Source organism: Protopterus annectens, chromosome 1.part1, assembly GCF_019279795.1.
Source record: "Protopterus annectens isolate FY-2018-M chromosome 1.part1, PAN1.0, whole genome shotgun sequence".
In the NCBI taxonomy this organism is placed as follows: Eukaryota; Metazoa; Chordata; order Ceratodontiformes; family Protopteridae; genus Protopterus; species Protopterus annectens.
Genome location: NC_056726.1, coordinates 27,378,095 through 27,400,635, shown reverse-complemented (window position 1 = coordinate 27,400,635; position 22,541 = coordinate 27,378,095). Strand labels below are relative to the sequence as shown.

At 39.6% G+C, this 22,541-nt stretch overlaps 2 non-coding genes and 4 pseudogenes across 2 annotated transcripts; all 6 read right to left on the bottom strand.

Moving 5' to 3' along the window:
• Nucleotides 1-394: 394 nt before the first annotated feature.
• LOC122816939 lies at nucleotides 395-534 on the bottom strand (annotated as a pseudogene).
• A 66-nt stretch (nucleotides 535-600) lies between these two features.
• On the bottom strand, nucleotides 601-708 carry LOC122817057 (annotated as a pseudogene).
• A 1,077-nt stretch (nucleotides 709-1,785) lies between these two features.
• On the bottom strand, nucleotides 1,786-1,952 carry LOC122817009. The gene has a single exon (XR_006367135.1). It is a non-coding gene; the product is annotated as a U1 spliceosomal RNA (small nuclear RNA).
• Nucleotides 1,953-3,057: 1,105 nt separating this feature from the next.
• Nucleotides 3,058-3,197, bottom strand: LOC122816934 (annotated as a pseudogene).
• Nucleotides 3,198-16,955: 13,758 nt separating this feature from the next.
• On the bottom strand, nucleotides 16,956-17,121 carry LOC122817115. The gene has a single exon (XR_006367150.1). It is a non-coding gene; the product is annotated as a U1 spliceosomal RNA (small nuclear RNA).
• A 1,155-nt stretch (nucleotides 17,122-18,276) lies between these two features.
• On the bottom strand, nucleotides 18,277-18,465 carry LOC122816988 (annotated as a pseudogene).
• Between the last annotated feature and the right edge of the window lie 4,076 nt (nucleotides 18,466-22,541).

The following is a 22,541-nucleotide window of genomic DNA, read 5'->3' as shown; positions in this document are numbered from 1 at the left end:
GTCAAGAAAAATGTAAAAAGGAAATGTCTTTCACACGAAAACCTAATAAATGCATGGGAGGGATGAAGGAAGGAGGGAAGGAAAGAAAAAAGAAAAAGACAGAATGTGCATACTATGTGCAAGAAAGAAACCAACAGAAACAAAGAAAGGAAGCATGGAATGAAGAAAAAGGAAGGAAGGAAGGCAGGAAAAAAGCATACGTGGCCTGTTTGGAGAGAGAAAGACAGAAAAGATGTGCATTTGGAGAAAAAGGTAAGTGTTGCAAATAAGTAAATTATTCACTATTTCTGCGTTAGGAGTTTTGGGAATTCTATGTATAACATTGGCTAGAAATATAGGCTTATGAGCTAAACATGCTGGAAAAAAGAAACAGATCTGATTTTTAGCTTAAGTTCAGGGAACTGTGTGAACACAGTCCCCCACTACCATAAATTATGCAGTTAAGTCTCCCACATTTGGGGAAATCACAGGGGTCAACCCAACCAAGGCGTGTAATGGAAGAGCCTAACCCATAGGAAACCACCCTCTTTGTGGGGGTTGAGCTGGGGGTGGAGGGAGGTGGAGAAGGAGAAGGAGATGGAGGAGAGAGGAGGTGAGGGGGAGGTTGTAGTTGAGTTTGCCACATTTGGGGAAATCACAGGGGTAAATCCAACAGAAGTGTGCAATGCAACAGCCTCACCCTTGGGAAACTCCCTACCAGGTAAGCATGACCTTGGTTACTGAGAACCAGCAGGTGAGGTGAGAAGAGGAGAGCATTCATGGCCTGCTCTGAGAGAAACACAAACAAGAAATGGCCAGCATAAAGCAGAAACGGATGCTGAGACAAAAGAAAAAGTCCTTTATTTCCAAAATAATCAGACCGGTTTCGGCAAAGATTGCCTTCTTCAGTGTAGGACAGACATATAATGCCCTGTTGAAAATGTTAAATATATACAAAAAAATCATCCAATGAGCAAACAGAAATATACAAAATCATGAATATTCATGTCAACCACATAAAAGAACAATAAATGCCATGACGCCATATAACATTCACAAAGCCTAAAGACTATGGAAATGCGGCATGTCACCGCAAAATGAAATGTCATGGCATAGGTGTAAACAAAAAGAGTATAGTATAATAAAATAGGTGGGTGATAATGAATAGAAAAATTTATAATGTAATCCAGTGACTATAATGACAGGTATTGACAACCAGATGTAATAGTGAATATGAGTCTGTAAGAACCTATAAGGGAAGAGGATAAAGCTATGAAAATAACTAACACATGTATGGTGTGTAAACATAGTATGGTATACAACGATGGGTCCCCCATTCCAAAAAATGTGTATATGAAACTATGATAATTGGGGCCGTTGATATGAAGATAATATAGCTGAGCCGGCATATAGTATGAACTACCCAAAGGAAAAACCCACAGTAAAATGACACCAACTTGTCATAATGTAATGAAATAAAGGACTTTTTCTTTTGTCTCAGCATCCGTTTCTGCTTTATGCTGGCCATTTTTTGTTTGTGTAGCTATTGGTTTGGCCGTGCATTCCCCCGTGCATAGGACGTTGTTTGGACTGCTCTGAGAGAAAGCAAGAGGAGGACAGAAAAGAAATGCAGTTTCGAGAAAGAGAAAGAGGAAGACAAAAGACAGAAAAGACGTGCATTTGGAGAAAAAGATAAGGGTAGTAAATAAGAGTAAGTGATTTACTTTGTCAGAGTTAAGAGCTTCAGGAATTCTATGTATAACACTGGGTGGACATATAGGCTTGTGAGCTAGGCATGCTAGCATAAAACAAACAGATCTGTTTTCTTACCAGCTTAAATGATAATTTAAACAGCTGAGTTTACCAGCTTTGTGGGAATCACAGCAATCATTCCAACCAAACTGTACAACAGAAGAGCCCAATCCTGGATAAACCACATTCTGGACCATGGTATTTCCCTGTGAGGTAAATATACCTTTGGTTATGCAGAACAAGCAAGTCAGGTATTGTGAATGTCATTACCTGGGTGGTGAGTTTTTTTCCCCAATGCTGTATGTAGGTAATGGCAAACCTGGGTTTGAACACAGATATCACCTCTGTATCTTTACTGCTGTAACAAGAAAGGTCTGAGCAAAGTTCAACATCCGCAGTAACATCTCATACTTTGGCCACAAACATTTTACATTCGGTTTTGACTGCTTTCCTTCCTGTCAGAATAGAGACACTAGCTTTTTCATCACGGGAAGGGCTTTTGAGTAACCTGATGTAATTCTAAGTAGGCTAGTAAAAAGCTACTATCTCTTCCTGCATCTTTTCAAAAATGGGAGAAAAACATGCTTTCCTGTTCACGGATTGCTTGAGCAGCTAGGCTGCTCTGCTCATCAGCTCATCCCAGACATACAGAAAGCACCTGAAAACAAAGGACCCCTCTAAGTGGTTGAAAGTGCACCCCAGGTTTCATAATTACATTCCTATACCCAAAATGAAATACATGACTTACAGAGCCGAGCTTGCACATCTTGGTAGGCTGAGGTCATATCTGAGGCTTGTAAGAGCTTCTTACAGGGGGTGGCCTGCCAGCACTATTCTAGGGAGGTGGTTGCGCACACTCATGTATGATACAGTCGTTTTGCACCTTACTAGGAGAGAGATAGGTCATTTTGCAAAAGTAAGGTTTGGCTGTGGTCAAGAAAAATGTAAAAAGGAAATGCCTTTCACACAAAAATCTAATAAATGCAAGAGAGGGATGCAAGAAGGAAGGATGGAAAAAAAAGAAAGAAAGACAGATTGTGGATGCCATGTGCAAGAAAGAAAGCAACAGAAACAAAGAAAGGAAGTATGGAATGTACAAAAAAGAAGGGAGGAAGGCAGGCAGGAAAAAGCATACGTGGCCTGTTTGAAGAGAGAAAGACAGAAAACAAGTGCATTTGGAGAAAAAGGTAAGTGTTGCAAATAAGTAAATGATTACTTCTGATTTAGGAGTTTCAATAACTGTATGTATAACATTAACAAAAAATATAGGCTTGTGAGCTAAACATGCTGAAAAAAAAGAAACAGATCTGATTTTTAGCTTAAGTTCAGGGAACTGAGCAAATGCAGCCCCCCACTACCATAAATTATGCAGTTGAGTTTCCCATGTTTGGGGAAATCACAGGGGTAACCCCAACCAAGGTGTGCAATGGAAGAGCCTAACCCTCGGGAAACCACCCTCTTAGTGGGGGTACAGGGTGGAGGGTGGACGGAGGAGGAGATGCCCTTACATTCAATGCTGCAGCATTCTTAACTCTATGGATTCCCTGCCATGGAAGTCTAATGTCCGGGCAGTCTTTCAAAGACTTCTGAATTTAAAAGGTATGCTGAGCATCACTATATACAACCTGAATAACGAATGACATAAAGGGACTGTTCAGGCTTACCAAGAGCAGAACTTCTTTCCACCAGTCTGAATGTATCTTTTACACCATCAGTCTGTTTACCTGCATCTGTTTTCTGCTAGCTGAATGCATTTTCATTCTCCAGGGACTTCCTACACCTGTTTGTTCTTGCAAGATAAGCGCTCTGTTAGGGATTTTGTTTTTTCTTGTATTTTGTGTTCCTTGATGTTAATGTCATCCAGGAAGGATAAATGCCAGTGTGGGAGACAGATTCCACATAGAGACCACCTCAATGTGTCTTTTTTGCTTAGGTGCTTCTCATGACCATAATTTGTGTTCAATTTGTCAGGCATTTGTTCCAAAATCCCTTCACAATAGACTTTCTTCCCTTTCCTTGTATCTTGAGAACCAGCATCTTAGGCTACTCACTAAAGATACTATGGAAGGAATCTCCCACCCCGAGGGTCAGCCATTAGGGAAGAAGAGGAAAGTGCAAAAGGTATGATCAGAATCTTTGCCTCTGCCAGGTGTTTCTCCTCAGGTTGTTATGAACCCGGAGGCTTGCCCAGCTGTGTTGTCAGATTTCTCTGCCGTGACCATGTTGGAGGCCAGTAAGGATCCAGCTGGCAGCACATTTGAAGAGGCTTTGCAGGTGTCTATCTTGGGTGTTCAGAGGGAAGCACGGTTGATTTTTCGGAGGGACCTAGGGTGTTCCTCAGTTTCTAGTAGAAGAGGTTCCTGCTATGGTTCTCGACTGTCGTCCTGGATCTGAGCCTTCTCAAGGCATTCTCTTAAAAAGGAAACAAAAATTAAATATGTTCCTTTCACACTCTTCCTCCTCTGGCTTCCATTACTGCAAGGGAATTTCTGAGAGTTCTGGGTTTCATGGCATCTGCCTTTCCGATGATCCCTCTGGCCAAACTTTATATGGAAAAGTTTCATTGGTTTCTTAAGTCAGTGTGACTTCAACATGCTCATCCTCTAGAATTTTTAGTCCCTTTTCTTCCTTGCCTCAGGCACGAACTTCTCTGGTGGATTCAGCAGTTGTTGCTGAATCCAGAGATCCCTTTTCATCCCTCTCTTCTCTCTCAAGACTTGTTCACAGAAACCTCAGACATGGGATGGGGGGCAACTTTTGGCTCCCTAAAGGTACAGGGAGTGTGGTCGCCTTGTCAGCAGAAGGAGTACATCAATGCCAAATGGATGAGAGCTCTTCTGCTGGCTCTACAGGCCTTTCAGCCTCTCTTTTCACCTGGACCTCTCAGGTATTCACAGACTCTACCCCAGTGATATGGTATATCAGTAGACAGGGAAGAATGAGATCTTATCTTCTTTGCCGGCTGGCACTTCTGGTATGGGATCTTGCTGTCAAGTGTCAAGTGTCTCTTCAGGCAGTTTATATCCTTTCCAGTCAGAATATTGTGGTAGACACTCTGAGCAGGTCCTTAATTCAGTCCCATGAATGGATGCTTCAGAGGGATGTGTTTCTGGACATTATCCACGAGCGGGGTACTCCATAAGTGGATCTTTTTGCCTCTCCTCTGAACAGACAACTTCCTCTGTATTGTGCCAAGGTCTCAGGTCCTGTGGTATGGAAGGTGGGCACCCTCTCATTCTCTTGGAAAGGGATGCTTCTTTATGCATTCCCTCCCCTTCCTCTTATTCTGAACGTTCTGTTCAGAATTCAACAGGATGCTCCCAAAATCTTGTAAGTGACTCCATTTTGGCTGCAACAGCAGTGGTTCCCTCTTCTTCTGCATCTAGCCAGGGGCAATTATCACAAGTTACCTCACAAGGTGGATCTAATCACACAAAATAAGGAATCTGTTATCCATCCCCATCTGTCCACACTTTAACTGGCACTGTGGGTGATAAGATTTTAATTCCTCATAGACACCTTTTTTTTCTGAGGACATGCTGCAAGTCCTGCAGGAGGCCAGGAAACCTACTACTAGGGAACCCTACTTATCTAAATGGAAGAGGTTTTCTATTTGGTGTCTCTCTCGTAACCTGGACCCACTTACTGTGGATGTTCCTTTGGTTCCCTCTTATTTATGTGAGTTGCTCAATGCAGGTTTTGCCTATTCTTCTACTAAGGCCCACTTATCAGCTATCTCTGCTTGTCTACCTTTTCCTCCTTCTTTAGCTTCTAGATACGATGTGAAACAAATTTCTTAAAGGTGTCCTTAGTATTAGACCTTTTAGGAAGTTTGTTCCTCCTCCCTGGGATCTTAATTTTGTTTTGGACAAGTTGTCTCAGGCTCCCTTTGAGCCTGCTGCTTCAGCTTCCTTGCAACATTGCTCCTGGAAGACTGTTCTTTTGTTAGCACTTACTTCTGCCAGATGGTTGTCTGAGTCGCAGGCCCTTATGGCTTGTCCTCCTTTTCTGATTTTTAATGAGGGCAGAATATCCTTGCACATTAACCCTTCTTTTATGCCGAAGGTGGTTAATGAGCTATCTCTTAATCAGTCTATTAATCCCCCTACTTTTTTACCCTCTCTGCAGTGAGAGGGTGCTGCATACTTTGGACATGCATAGGCAACTTAAGAGTTTATAATTTAGATATGACAAAGCCTATCAGAAAATCTGATCAGTTATTTGTTTCTTTTCATCCTAGACCTTAGGGGCTTGCTGTATCCAAGCAGACTGTTCTTGGATTTCTAAGGCTATTTCCTTTTGTTACACTTTTTATGGCAAGAGCCTTCCTTTTTCAATTAAGGATCATCCTACTAGAGCTGTGGCTTCTTCTGGTGCTTTTTTCAAAGACTTAGATACTGATTATATTCTTGAAGCAGCTGCCTGGACTTCTGTGCATACCTTTACCAAGCAATACAAGGTGGATGGTATCACTAGAGCTAGGGCTGGTTTTGCTAGTTCAGTTATTCATGTTTTTTAGGGGATTGTTCTGCCCCTTCCTCCACCCTAGTTTTCTCTTGAGCTTTAGCACTCTCCCATATAGTTAAGAATACTGCAGCAGTGAATGTAGGGGCATAATACAGTTGTGTAAAATGTTACCATAATGGTAGCTGTCCTTGCCTTCACTGCTACAGTATTCGCTCCTTCCATCCCCCACAGTATTATTTTCCTGGATGTACACATTACCTCTTGGGTTCAGTGGACTGGTGTTCCTCCTAGGGCAATCTGTTCTGTTTTGGTAAGCCTGAACATCACTTTTATGTCCGATATTACACAGGGTGCATATGGTGATGTCCGGCACACCTTTTAAATTTGGAAGTCTTTGGAAGATTGGCCGGACGTCGGGCTTCCGTGGTAGGGAAGTCATATAGTTAAGAATACTGCAGCAGTGAAGGGAAGGACATCTACCATTATGGCAAGATTTTACACAACTATGCTTTTGCCACATTTGGGGAAATCACAGGGGTCAACCCATGTGAATTATGCAATGGAACAGCCTTACCCTTCGGAATCCCCCTGCCAGGTAAGTATGACATTGTTTACCTAGAGCCAGCAGGTGAGGTGAGAAGAGAAGAGCATGTATGGCCTGTTTTGAGAGAGATTGGAAAAGGAAGACAGAAAGGAAGTGCAGTTTCTAGAAAGAGAAATAGAAAGACAGAAAAGAAGTACATTTCCAATAAGGAAATCACACGAGATCACTGTAACAAAACAATTCACTAGAAGAGCCAGATACTGGCCAAACCACCTACTAGACTATAACACTCCTCAGTGAGGTTAACATACCTCTTGTTATGCAGAACTAGCAGGTCTAGTATTGTAAATGTTATTACCTGGGTGGAGACTTTTTTTTTTTTTTTTTGCAATGCTGTATGTGGTTTATGACAAACCTGATTTTGAACAGAAATATCACCTCTGTATCCTTACTGGTGCAGCAAGAAAAGTCTGAGTGAAGTTTTCCATCTGCACTAATATCCCATAATAGATTTCCCATGAACATTTTACATTAGGTTTTGACTTGTCTCCTTTCTGTCAGAATATACAGCAGGGACGGCCACCCCCTCCCCGACCTGTAGAAAGAAGAAAAAAAACAAAACAAATTGGATGAGAAGGGGGTGGTTTGTGTTTGTGTGTGTGTGTGTGTGTGTGTGTGTGTGTGTGTGTGTGTGTGTGTGTGTGTGTGTGTGTGTGTGGCCTTACTTTAAGTTCACTCACTCATATAGTGAGAAAGCTATTTTCTACCTGGACACGTACATATCCCACACAGAGAATGGGTTTAAATCTAACATCTACCGCAAACCCACTTTTAGCAGCTCCTACTTAGAGTACAACAGTTGCCACCCTATGTCACAGAAAAAGAGCATATTTAAAGGCCAATGTATTAGGGTGGCTAGAATGACATCTGACTACACTGATGTTGTTAATGAATTAAAAAGTTGTGGAGAATATGTTTCTAGAAAGAGGGTATCCACCCCATTTACTGGATGAGACTGTTCACTGTGTCTTATCACAATGGAGGTTGCAATACAAACCACTGTTGGAGGTTGGACTGACATCTGAGGGTAAACATTTGAATGAAAGTTCATAGGTTCATAGATAGGTACTAGGCTGTTGGCCCTAGGACCTATATAAGTCTAGCCAAAAATGCACCCTGGCTTTCGCCACCCAAGAAAATTATTTTCCTGTGCCCCTGACTCATGACCCCTGTTTTTCAATGGTTGCATTCTAGAGGTATAGTGCTCAAGTTCAGTCCTTACTCGTCAGTGATTAAACAAGTGGTGTCAAAAAATTGGAATGTCTTAGGGGCGATGGGGACATTTACAATTTATTCGGAACTTCACCGACTTTTGTGTATAAGACAGGAGTTAATCTCAAGAGTAGTTTTGAGAATTTTAAACCACTCAGTTCAAAGAGAGGCCCCCAAGGTACAAGAAAATGTGGTTCATGTAACCAATGTGGGTTTATTTGTGAGAATTGGGATGTACTGTTGGCTAATATAAACAGGACTAAAATTAAGTTTCAGAAAAGGAACTATAATACACATAATGTTGTATATTTAGCCATGTGTCCCACATGCCCGGCATTTTATGTCGGGAAAACTGAAAGACCTTTAAAGAATAGAACTTACAAGCATATGTATAACATTAGGACGAAGAATACAAATAGTGCCTTATGTAGGCAGTTGATGAATAACAAAACTTGTCACACCTTTAAATTTGCTATTCTAGAAAAAGTATTTGTCAGTCCTAGGGGTGGTAACACTAAGCTCTTTTTAGAAGAGAAAGAAGTGGTCTGACACTTGAGGCTTAATGCCAGCAACCCCCAAGGTATTAACAATTACATCCCTGTCAAACCTATTTTAGAACTTAGAGTCTGAGTGATACAACATAATAAAACACTTCATACAGCACTTTTTTAGTACATATACTTTTTAAACACATTTTAATGTGTATTTTAAAATGCAATTGTTAGTATGTTTTTCTTTTACTGAAAAATTCTTTTTTATTATACTACATTGGTACAAGTTATTTATGTTGTATTTGTGTTGTAATGTATCTATTTCTTTAAGTAGTTAGAGTTATTAATTAATACATCACCTCCTTTTACCTCATTTTTACATCTATATAAGCACTTGAGACTAGCTTTTTCAAAATGGGAAGGGCTTCTGAGTAACCTGATGTAATTCTAAGTAGGCTAGTAAAAAGTTACTATCTCTTCTTGCATCTTTTCAAAAATGGGAGAAAAGCATGCTTTCCTGTTCAATGACTGCTTGAGCAACTAGGATGCTCTGCTCAGCACCTCATCACAGACATACAGACAGTACTTGAAAACAAAGGACCCCTCTAAGTGGTTGAAAGTGCACCCCTGGTTTCATAATGATATCCCATTACCCAAAATGAAATACATGATTAACAGAGCTGAGACTGCACATCTTGGTAGGCCAAGGTCATATCTGAGGCTTCTAAGAGCTAATGCTTTTTACTGGAGGGTGGCCTGCCAGCACTTTTCTAGTGAGGTGGCTGTGCATGTGCATGTATGATACAGTCATTTTGCATACGTAAGGTTTGTCTGTGGTCAAGAAAAATGTAAAACAGAAATGCCTTTTTGCACAAAAACCTAATAAATGCAAGGGAGGGATGAAGGAAGGAGGGAAGGAAAGAAGAAAGAAAGAAAAACAAAGAAAGAAAGACTGTAGGTGCCATGTGCAAGAAAGAAAGCAGCAGAGACAAATAAAGGAAGTATGAAATGAAGAAAAAAGGAGGGGAAAAAAAGAAGGAATATAGGCAGGAAAAAGCATACATGGCCTGTTTGTAGAGAGAAAGACAGAAAACAAGTGCATTTGGAGAAAAAGGTAAGTGTAGCAAGTAAGTAAATGATTGACTATTTCTGAGTTAGGAGTTTCTAGAACTGTATGTATAACATTGGCTAGAAATATAGGCCTGTGAGCTAAATGCGTTTAATAACTTATGAAAAGCTAGGGAATTATCCCCAAAACCATTATGAAAGTTCAAAATTGCTGCCAGATGAATTTAGTTGTAGAAGGAGAAGATCCTGCATAAAAAAGGGAGGATAAGAATTCTAAAATCTTTTCAATGGGTGCTGAAAGAGGGTCAATATTCCTTTTGTGGGACCAAAAGGTAAATCTCTTCCATTTACTAGTATAGAATTTATGGGTGGATGACTTATGAGAGGCTAGTAAAATTCTACATACTAGGGAAGGAAGGTGAACTTGCCTGGCAATTAATGGAACTGGAGGAACCATGCTGTCAGCCTCAGGTTCTGGAGGTTTGGGCGAATCAAGTTCTCTGGATGAGAGAGGAGGTCTGGAGTTGGATCCAGAGTCCAAGGTTCTTTTATCAGTTAAGGCCATAGAAAGGGGAACCATAATTGTTGAGGCCAAGAAGGGGCAAAGCGGATTACTCTGCTCTTCAACCTTAGGGCTTTCTGTAGGAATTTTGGAATTAAGGGAAATGAGAAATACATACAGAAGTCTGGGGAGCCAACTGTGTAAAACAGCATTCCTGGGTGACCCTCCTGGTGGGGGGATTAGGGTGAAGTAGTTGCTGCAGTAGTTGTTGTTCACGGGTGAGGTGAACAGGTCATAGCAAGGCTGGCCCCACTGGTGAAAAATTATTTCTGTCACTCTTGGATTGAGGGACCACTCATGAGGTAGAAGAATATATTTGCTCAGTTTGTCTGTTATCCCACTGGAGCTCCCTGGAATATGCATTGCTATCAGAAATTGGTTGGAAGAAATCACCCACCGCCACACTCTGAGAGCTTCTTGACAGAGAGGGTAAGACTTGGTTCCTCCCTGTTTGTTGATGCACCAAACTACTTACATGTTGTCTGTTTGAATTGCAAATGTTCCTAGAGTGAGAACAGTTTGAAAGGCTTGCAATGCTAAAAGCACTACTCTCATTTTAGGACTTTGATATGCATACTGGCCTCGATGGGAGACCAAGTGCCTTGGACAGTCTTGCCCAGATAATGCCCCCACCCCATCTTGGAGGTGTCTGTGATCACTATGGCCTTGAGCTGCTGTGGGACAAAAGGGCAGCCTAGAAGAATGTCCTCCAAATGCATCCACCATACTAGATCTTTTCTGCAAAGAATGGTGATCAAAATCTGATCCAACATAGGCTGGTGAAGTACTGACCACTGAGATGCAAGTAGCCATTGAAGAATCCGCATATGACATCTCACCAGTGGAATTAGAGTTATTTCTGCTGCCACTGAACCTAGGGCTTGTAAAACTAGATGAGCAGGTACTTTCTTGCTACATTGTATCTTTGAAATTGTTTCTTGATTTTTTTTTGTAATCTCACTGGTGGAAGGGAGGCTAAGAAAGTTTTCATATTGAGCATTGCTCCTATGAACTCTAAATTCTGAGTTTGAGTCAGTTGAGATTTTTCATAATTCACAGTAATACCTAGGTGGGAACAAGTCTGTAGAAAGTAATCTCTGGCTACTATCAACAGATGCCTGGTCGGATTGGTAATTAGCCAGTCATCCAAACATGGAAACACCTGGAATCCTTGCAGTCTCAAGTGAGCTGCTACTACTGCCATGAATCTGGTGACCACCCTGGGGGCTGTGGTGAGACTAAAGGGCATAACTCTGAACTGATAGAGACTGGCTCCCAGTCTGAAGCAGAGGAACCTTCTGGAATGCTTGTCCATCTTTATGTGGTAATATACATCCTGAAGGTTTATTGAGTAGATCCAGTTGTCCTGCTACAGAAAAGGAAGAATGGACTGTACTGTAACCATCCAGAATATTGTTTGACAAACATATTTATTCAAAATTCTGAAATCCAAAATTGGTCTTCAGTCCCCTGTCTTTTTTGGCACTAAAAAGAATCTTGAGTAAGTTCCGGACTCTAACTGGTCTGGTGGGATTCTTGGACTACTCTTTTTTTCTAGCTTTCGTTGGATCTCAAGGACTGCTGGCTCCCACTGACTGGGTGGAACATTGGGAATTATTTTGGAAATAGGAGGGGGAAAAGAAAAGGGTATGACATAGCCTCTGGATATAATCCTCCACACCCAAGTATCTGATCTGATTTCTAGGCAGGTGTTTTGGTGCAGGGATAAGCAACCCTAGATTACCTCCAGAGGAAGGCAATCAGGCTTCCATTCAGGAATGTTGATAGGGTTTTCCAGAATAGGAATCTCTGAAATCCTGATTTTATGGGTCACCTCTACTACGTGGGCAGTGTCTTCCATTAGAGTTCCCCCCTGTGCCCTAGGGGAACTTTCACAACATGTGTCTTTAAAAGGCCTTCTGGATTTTTTGAACCACATTTTTTCACTCACTCTCTGATTCTTGGAAAAAGGTCTTTAATGAGTGGAAAAATGTATGCCCACAACAGAAAGGGTATTTCCATCTTAACATCTTGACCTAAGTCAGAACTTCTCACTTTAGCTAGTTTGTTCCTCCCATCACCAGAGGGGCCATTCTCATGACCTGGGCTTCTGCTTATGATGTCAATCTCATTTTTCTCACATCTGGATAATGTTTCTCTAACCTTTGGGCCAAATAAGGATGATCCATCAAAGGGTGCATTGATGAATGAAGACTTAAATGGCAAAGTCACTAAGTCACATCCAAGAAGGTCTCATTATGGCTACTCTTGAACCCGCTGCTATGGTAGTCCCTTCGGGTGCATGTGCAATGAGCCGCATGTATGAATTAGAAACAGACTCCCTGGTAGCTAAATGAGAGGCAACTCTGTCTTGTACCTCCTCATTGATGGCTCCTGTGAGGGTATCTGACAGCTCCTTCATCAGATCCCTTTGAAGCCTGGTGAAATGTGCCAGAAAATTCAAGGACCGTAATATGAAGGTTAATGATGCATAAGTCCACTTGCCAAACCTATCCATCATCTCAGACTCTCTGTTGGGTGGCTGGATAGACAAACTTTCCTCAGCCAGTTCCATTTTCATGGCTGCCACTATGACCATGGCATCTACTGCTAAAACCTTTTGCCCAAAACTGTTTATCTTCTGGAGGGGATAGAATTTTGTCTGATCTCCTATTGATAGGCTCAATGGAGTTGGGTGCCTTCCATGCCCATAGAGCAATCAACTGGATAAGTTCATCAGTGAGCAGAGTCACCCAAGAGGTAGATGGGCAAGTGCAAAAAACCTGCAGGTATACTGATTCCTCAGGGGTAGGGTTTTGCGACTTCCAATCACCCCTCTAATTTAAAATTTCCAGGATGTCTCCAAAGGAAACATCATCAGAGTGTGATCCGGGGGACCCTTCCTCTTCATCAAAATCAGTATCTTCAATGATGGATTCCTGCAGAAAATCTAAGTGCTTCCTCTTTCACTTTTTCTTCAGAGGGACTTCATCAGGGGGATGGTCTGATGAGGTATCTGAAGAAGACAGAATCTGTATCTGAGTCTCCTGAGGTTTTAGCATTTGCTGTCCCAGTGGAGCAGCAGGCTGGATAACTGGACTTGAGAAAAGAACATGCTTCGAAGAGGTCAACTGAGTGGCTGAGGCAGCCAAAGCCCTCTCCATAGCCACAAAGGCTGACCCTGCTGAAGAGGGAAGGGAGCCCAGAACTGAGATAGACTGCCTCAGAACTGTGGTCACTCCCCACTCCAATGACACCATCTCCAAGACAGAAGCTAGTGCTGAACTAACTCTAGCCAAAGCCCCAAGGTGCAGGGATGGCACCAAAAAAATTGGAGTTGACTCCTGCCCCTCGGGGCTGACCCTCACCTACTTCCTGAGAGGCCATTGGATCCAACAAAAAGCTGAAGAATTCAGAGCTTGAATTGATGCCAAAGTCATGGAGACTGTCAGACCTGATGCAGATGAAGCCAGACAATACAAAGCTGAAATCTCCAAGGCCTCAGAGGAGGTTGGAAGAGGACTAATCAACAGAGTGAAAGAATGTTTAACCCTCAAAGGGGTCAGAGCCAAAGGGACACCTGAAATTCCTCTTGCCCATAAAATTTTCTTCAACAGTGTTTCCACATCAATTTCTGTGAGGCTTTTGGTGGAATGGATAGAAGACACAGAATGGGTTGGGCCTATGCAAAAAGACCTCAGGCAATTCTTCAGCCAAGGGATCGATAGATTGGAAATACTGACATCTAGGCACTTGCAACTAGAAATAATTGATGCTGAATCAGTTGGCACTGAACCAGTGCTCATTGCATGGATCTGTTGAACCAAGACAGAAGTTTGACTCTACCCTGAAGTCCTCAGTGTCGAAGGTTTGGAAGCAGTGGAGGGTGTCAGTGCAGACATCACAGCATTACCATCCATCAGAGCCAAGAAGCCTTTTGGCACCAAGCTTTACACTTTTTTGAATGCCTCCACTGAAGAAGATGGCATAGGCATGCTTCATTTCTTGACCTTCCCAGAGGAAGAGGAAGAAGAAGAAGAAGGTGACATCAGCTTTGCTTTTTCAAGCAGATATGGCCTTATTGAAGGCAGACAGAATTAGACCTTTTAAAATTAATTTAGTTTTTCTCTCCACTAAAGCTCTGTGGTTAAAGTCATGACATACGCTACAATCTTCCTGCAGGTGGTGGGGTCCCATACCATAGAAACACAAAGCATGTGTGTCCAAAGAAGGGATTTTGTGACCACACTGCTGGCATTTTTTAAAGCTAGAGCCAGCCTTAGCTTTATCAGCCATAGTAAAAAGGAAATTGCACTCGCACCACACATGCAGATGACAGAAAGTTAGAGGAGTTACCATAACAAGCACTCGTAAACTTTCAAACAACAAAAGGTCAAGAATTTTTTTTTTACAGAGCTATAAAGAAAATGGAGGAGTACACAGAAGTGTACGAGAAGAGTGAAATCTACCAACAATGGTAGAAAAAGAAATATACAAAGTGTACAGAAAAGGGAAAATTATCAGCATTGGTGAAAACAAGCTATGCGAATAAGAAGAAAAGGGTAGGGAAAAACAGTAGAAGTAAACTTAGAAATAAACTTAGTGTTAAGAACATACAAAATAACAGTAAATGATTTCACTTAAAGTTACACAAATGACCACGAAGGTTTCAAACACAGCAGACACAATATTGCTTTATTCAGATAACATGAACTGGTAAGCGCTTTCACGGATATCAACTTCGCTTCATCAGACCATACTAAATAAAACACTACAACTGGTAACTATTGAACCTTGAACATCTGAAAGACATTAGGAATGCAAAAGAATCTAGCGCTCTAGCTATGCATGTTATTGAGACAGACCCTAGTCACAAGTTCAAGTTTTTAGCTTTAGAACTCGTGCATGCCAATATCTGGGTGGTGATCTCAAAAATAAGACGGAATCTATAGAACAGAAATGGATTCTATGGCTACAAGCTGACAAACCCCCAGGTTTAAATAGCAAGGTATCAGTTAAACCTTTTCTAAGGGCAAGAGCACTGAAACACCGCTAGTCCCTGTTGTTACAACAAACGCTATTTTTATCGGTGGGTATACAGTCACTCTGTTTTTTTATGATTTTTTTTATGAGGCACAATTTTATTGGTTACACTGTGTTTATGACTTTTAAATATTATATGTTTGTTATATATATTTTTATAGACATGTTTTCAATTACTTTAGGTTGCTCACAACTGAGCACTAAGCAGGTTCATATTAGTATTATACAACATTTTTAATACATTGACTAACCCTTGTTCAGACTTGAACCTGATTGACTGTTTTAATCTTTAATAGTCCCCAGGTTTTAATAGCAAGGTATTAGTTAAACCTTTTCCAAGGGCAAGAGCACTTAAATATCGCTAGCCCCTGTTGTTATAACAAATGCTATTTTTTATCTGTGTGTAAACAACCAGTCCGTTTTCTTATGTGATTTTTCATGAGTCAAAATTATTATTTTTTGGTTACACTGTGTTTACGAATTTTAAATATTACATGTATGTCATATATTTTTATAGACAGGCTTTTAATTACTTCAGGTTGCTCTCACAAGTGAGCACTAAGTAGGTTTATATCAGCAATACATATTGTATAACATATATAATAGGCTGGCTACCCCTTTTTTTAGACTTGAACCTGATTGGCTGCTTTTATCTTTAAATAGTTACCAGTTGTAGTGTTTTATTTAGTATGGTCTGATAAAGTGGAGTTGATATCCGTGAAAGCGCTTACCAGTTCATGCTATCTGAATAAAGCAATATTGTGTCTGCTGTGCTTGGAACCTTCGTGGTCGTTTGTGTAACTTCAGTTTTATTTCCTCTGTTTTTCCTTCATCAATTACGAGTTTTTTTCTATCTATTTATTCATTGATTTCGCTTAGCTCAGAGTGAAGGTGAATATATCTCTCCAGGAAAGGGGCAAATGAGATCTGAGGTAACTAGGAGAGATGCATTGTGGGCAGGGTTGAAGTTGAGAGATTTTGCCCTGCACAAGCTGTGGAAATGACTGACATGGTTCTGATTCTTGCAATCAAACCCATGGGTGAAGGATAAAATGAAGATTGACAACTTCAGATCTGTCTGTATAATGTTGGCTAGAAATATAGGCTTGTGAGCTAAAGGTGCTGGTAAAAAAGAAACAGACAGATCTGATTTTTAGCTTAAGTTCAGGGAACTGCGTGAACACAGTCCCGCACTACCATAAATTATCCTGTTTCCCACATTTGGGAAACAACAGAGGTCAAACCAGCTGAGATGTACAATAGAGATATTTGGAGAGATAACAGGGGTCAGTCCAACCAAGGTGGGCAATGGAAGAGCCTAATCCTCTGGAAACCTTCCTCTTGGTGGTGGGGGTTGGGGGAGGAGGAGAATAATTATGCAGTTGAGTTTGCCATATCTGGGAAAAAACACGTGGGTCAGCTCAACCAAGGTGTACAATGGAAACCTTTGGGGAAATCACAGGGATCAACCCAGCTGAAGTGAGCAGTGAAACAGCCTCTGCCAGCAAAGTATGATCATGGTTACTGAGAATCAGCAGGTGAGGTGAGAAGAGGAGAGCAAGCATGGCCTGTTTTGAGAGAGAGAAAGAGGAAGGCAGAACTGAAGTGCAGTTCAAGAGAGAGAAAGACAAACAGAAAAGAAGCACATCTGGAGAAAAATTTAAGTGTTATAAATAAGGGTAAGTGATTGACTTTGTCAGAGTTAAGTGTTTCCGTAATTATGTGTATAACATTGGGTGGGCCTGCAGTCTTGTGAGCTAGGCATGCTAACATAAAAGAAGCAGATCTGTTTTTTTTCAGCAGCTTAAAACTATCAATTATAGAGCTGAATTTACCATGTTTGTGGAAATCACAGGTATCATTCCAACCAAACTATGCAATAAAAGAGCCTAACTCTGAGTAAACCACCTTCTGAACCATGGTATTCCCCATGAGGTAAGCATACTTTTGGTTACACAGAACCAGCAGGTCTAGTGTTGTAAATGTCATTACCTGGAGAGTGATTTTTTTTTTGCAATGCTGTATGTGCTGGGTTTGAATGCAGATATCATCTCTGTATCCTTACTGGTCTGAATAAAGTTCTCCTTTGCCTGTGAACATTTTACATTACATTTTGATTAATCTCATTTCTGTTAGAATACAAAAATTAGTATTTTGAAAATGCAAAGGGCTTTTGAGTAACATGATATAATTCTAATTAGGCTAGTAAAAAGCTATTATCTTTTCCAGCGTCTTTTAAAAAAAATGGGTGAAAACCATTCCTGTTCATGGATTGCTTGAGCAGCTAGGATGCTTTGCTCAGCAGCTCATTCCAGACATACAGACACTACTTGAAAACAAAGGACACCACTAAGTGGTTGAAAGGGTACCCCTGAATCCATAACGACATTCCAATAACCCAAATGAAATGTTTGACTAACAGAGCTGAGCTTGCACAACTTGGTAGGCCAAGGTCATATGTGAGGCTTGTATTAGCTGATGTTTCTTTCCAGGGGTGGCCTCACAGCACTATTCTAGTGAGGCAGCTGTGCACCTTACTAGGAGGGGATAGGTCACTTTACATAGGTAAGGTTCAGCTATGGTCAAGAAAAATGTAAAAAGGAAATACCTTTCACACACACACAAACACACACACACACACACACACACACACACACACACACACACACACACACACACACACACACACACACACACACACACACACACACACACACACACACACACACACACACTATTAATAAATGCGCAGGAGGGATGAAGGAAGGAGGGATAGAAAAAAAGAAAGAAAGGAAGAAAAAGAGACTGTGGATACCATCTGCAAGAAAGAAAGCAACAATAACAAAGGAAGTATGGAATGAAGAAAAAAGAGAGAAGGAAGGAAGGCAGGAGGAAAGAGGAATACATGCCTGTTTGGAGACAGAAAGAAAGAAAAGCAATGCATTTGAAGAAAAAGGTAGGTGTTGCAAATAAGTAAATGATTGACTATTTCTGAGTTAGGAGTTTTGGGAATTGCATTTATAACATTGGCTAGCAATATAGAGTTGTGAGTTAAACATGCTGGAAAAAAGAAAAAGATCTGATTTTTAACTTAAGTTCAGGGAACTGCAGAAATGCAGTCCCCCACTACCATAAATTATTTGGTTGAGTTTCCCAGTTTGGCAAAATTAAAAGGGTTCAACCCAACCAAGGTGTGCAATGGAAACATTTGGGGAAATCACAGAGGTCAACCCAACCAAGGTGTACAATGGAAGAGCCTAACCCTTGGGAAACCACCTTCTTTGTGGGGGTGGGGAGATCAAGGTGGAGGGAAGAGGAGGTGGAGGTTGCAGTTGGGTTTGTCAAATTTGGGGAAATCACTAGGGTCAACCCAGCTGAGGAGCAGGAGGAGGAGGTTGCAGTTGAGTTTGCCACATTTGGTGAAATCACAGAAATCAACCCAACAGAAGTCTGCAATGGAACAGCCTCTGCCAGCTAAGTATGGCCTTGGTTAGTGAGAATTATCAGGTGAGGCAAGGAGAGCAAAGCACACATGGCATGTTTAACAGAGAAAAAGAGGAAGCAAGAACAGAAGTGCAGTTTCAAGAGAGAGAGAAAGAAAGAGAAACACAGAAAAGATGTACATTTGGGGAAATGTAAGTGTTGTAAATAAGAGTAAATGATTAACTTTGTCAAGAGTTAAGAGTTTCAGTAATTGTATGTATAATACTTGGGGGGACCTACAAGCTTGTAAGCTATTCATACTAGTATAAAAAAGCATATCTATTTTTTAACAGCTTAAAACAATGAATTACCCAGCTGTGTTTACCACCATTGTGAAAATCACAGATACCATTCCAACCAAAACATGCAATAAAAGAGAAAAACAAACTATATAAATCACCTTCTCAACCAAAGGATTTTCTTGAAAATTAAGCATACTTTTGGTTATGCAGAACCATCAAGTCTAGTGCTGTAAATGTCATTACCTGGTCAGTAATTTTTTTTTTTTTGCAGTGCTGTATCTGGTTAATAACAAACCTGAGTTTGACCTCAAATATCACTTCTGTATCCTTACTGGTGTAAAGAAAAATATAGGGAAAGGAATCCATTTATGGAAAACTTTACAATACAAAAAAATAAGAAGACTAAGAGGAAAAGTAGAAAAAAGAAAAAAAAATTTTATATCTACTTTGTAATGTTATTATCTGCCTACAAGTTCTGATTAAACATGTAATATGGGGTTTTTATTTCATGAGTTGCAGTGTATATCTCTCTAAGTATTAATATTGCAACAATATATTTTCATCTAGTACTTTGTTAATATTCATAACTAATCATTTAATGTTATTTTTCTTCAGTCTTGTTTTAATAGCAGCATTTTTAGGTTTTAAATCAATTAGGTAAGCATAGTTAATATATATGGTGAATAATATAAATTTTTTTTATATATACACTCTTTATATATACATTTTTTAAAAAATTCTTTTCCTGAAAAAATGACTTTTAAAGAAACCACTAAATAAATTTCTACATAGTCATTTTTAACTGGACCTAATTATTTAGGATACTCTAAACTCATTTTTATAAGTATTCTTATGGAATAATTATTATCCTGGCTTTAGTTGACAATAATTTTACTTAACTTTCATATATCATAATAGCTATGTAATTATGAAATTAAATGTAGTTATTGATATAATTTATCTCCTAAAAGTTAGGTTATGATTTATTTCAGGTCATGTTACACTTAAGCTTATTAATTAACTTTTATTAATCTAGTAGTGGATACTACCTTATAAATTTTGATAGTCCTAACAGGAAGAATTTTTAGAGTCATGTTAACTTTATAGTTAACGTATTTGTTTACCTCTTTTATTTATATACTTTATGTACCCTGTATTAATTGATCTAGTAATTTTAAAATAATTTTTAAAATATTTGTTTTAATTATAGATACTAGCATTTTATACAAAAAAATTCTCACATATGTATATATATCCCACAAGATTTTAGTAACTATTGCAGCCGTTAGATAGCTTTGATGCTTGAATTAAAGTTAATATAAAATGTTGCTTCGGTTCCGTAATGATGCCAACTGCAACTGAAGTTACCTACATTCTAATATTCTATAGAGTGTATAGTAACTAATAGCAACCACTACAATCATCAGATAGCGTCACTGCTTGATCTGAAGTTAGTAAACAATGTTGCTTTTCTTTAGACATGATACTTACTGCAACTGAAGCTATTGATACTTTAAGTATTCTTAGTCTGTAAATAATAAGTATCATTCTTTATTTTAACATTGTTGCACTTACAGTCATATAATTAAAAAGTCTGAATATGTGATACTATATGCCTTAGAATAAGCTGCATAGCGTTAGTGTTTCTACGCAAACATTTACATTCTGTCGGCTTGCAGTCGGAGATTTTTCTGCTGTTAGAACCTATATGTCCATTTGTATGTGAATGCATTTTTTGTACATCTTTAGATTATGTAACCAAGATAGATATGTTTATGTGGGAGTATAATAGTTAGAAACTGTGTAATGAAGTATTTGCGAAATATGCATATGTTCGCAAAAAAGCTTCTTAGAGTAAGAACACTCTGAATGTTGCTTGACAGTTTCTCTTTAACTGCTAATTACAATAATCAATTAGATTAAGTCTGTCTCTAATTATCATACTATTTAAACTCTGCTTGTGGGAGTTATCATTGTCTGAGGAAGCGTGGTTGTTTCCACGCGAAAGCGCTTACCTTTTACCCACTGTTATCTGAATTAAAGAATTCGTTTTATTATACAGTTATTACGTTTACTGGCCTACTTATTGGATTATTGCCTGCATTTCAACTTGTTATCTGGTTACATTGTGGTAGAGATCAGGTTTCTGTGTTTTGTTATTGGACTGTTGCTCTGTGTTTTCTGATCTCCTGAAGTTGCAGTTACCTCTTGATTTTTTGGAACTTTTATTCTGTGTGGTAACTGCTCTACGCGATGGATTCTCCTGGTGTGGAGCTTGACTATAGACCGGAGTCGAGGGACAACTCAAGTATACCTGATGGACTGCTACATCGCGTTTCAAACCCTTTATTGGCTCTGGAACTAGGTGGGTCCTCTATTGAGTTAGTAACTATTTTACCTGAAGAAAATGTTGCTGAATTCAACAAGACTGTTAAAGATTTTGAAGATAAGCTGTATTTGTTGCAAAGGTACGCCTGGCAGAGGCATCACCTTGAAGCTTCTTTGCACTATCGCATTGTCCCTAGAGGAATGCGCGTTTTTTGTATGCCGTCATATGGAAATAATCATCCGGCCCTCTTAAAGAAGTGGCAAGACCTAAGCATAGAACAAGGTTTCAGATATATGTCTCTATTGAATGAATATTTTCTACCACTTGAAACCAAACTACGCAATGAAATAGACTCTGTATATAAAAGTTTGTGTGAAAAATATAAATCTGATTATGCAAAAAACAGATTACAGACTATATTTTCACAAGTTCTTTTAGTGACAAATTAAAGCATATTAAGCTTAAAAAGTTACAGAGAGACTTTAATGATTTCCAAACTGGTCAAATCTTTGTTTGGCCAAGGCATAATACTACACAAACTCGTGAACAAAAGCCGACATCTTCTATATACACAATAGATGATGTCACTCATCATGGTATTCCTGTTTTGTCTGCTGAAAACTCTGTTCTGCCTTCTCCGTTCATAGCGGAAACAAATGTACTTAATACAGTTGGAAATGAATTTCCCAGACTAACGGTACCTTCTGCTACACCACCTCCCAATCAGTTAGCGTTCGTCAGTATACCCAATGATAGTCAATTAGGAGCGAGACCGAAAACTGCACAAGAGGCAAGTCGTTTTTTACCCTACCCGATAAAACAGCAATTCCAAGGGAGAGGACGCTCACAAAGCAGAGGACCAAGGAAACGGAAAATATCCGAAGAGAGGTACGGAACAACACGAAGACAGAAAATGTCACTGATTTATTTGTTAATTTATCTCATCATGATATGGACTCGTCTGATACTAGTCTAATTAATAAAGGTCTTAACTTTATTCCTGCACAATGCAGTAATTTAGCTGACATATTATGTGATTTACGCATTTTTTATAGAAGCATTGCTTTGAAATTGTTTTTTAAAAACACGTCTGTTAAACAAGATAGTAGTTTAGTATACACTGATCCTATGTCCTTAAAATGCAAAAGCAACTTTTCACCTCCTTTATCTTTTAATCTAGAATGTTTTTTAAAAGCCTGTGAGAAAGACTTTTACCAATTATTCTCTACTCACAAGAAGAGGATAGCTTACGTAAATTTAACATCTAATGAAATGAAATCACTTAAAAAATTAAAACAACTCTCTGATA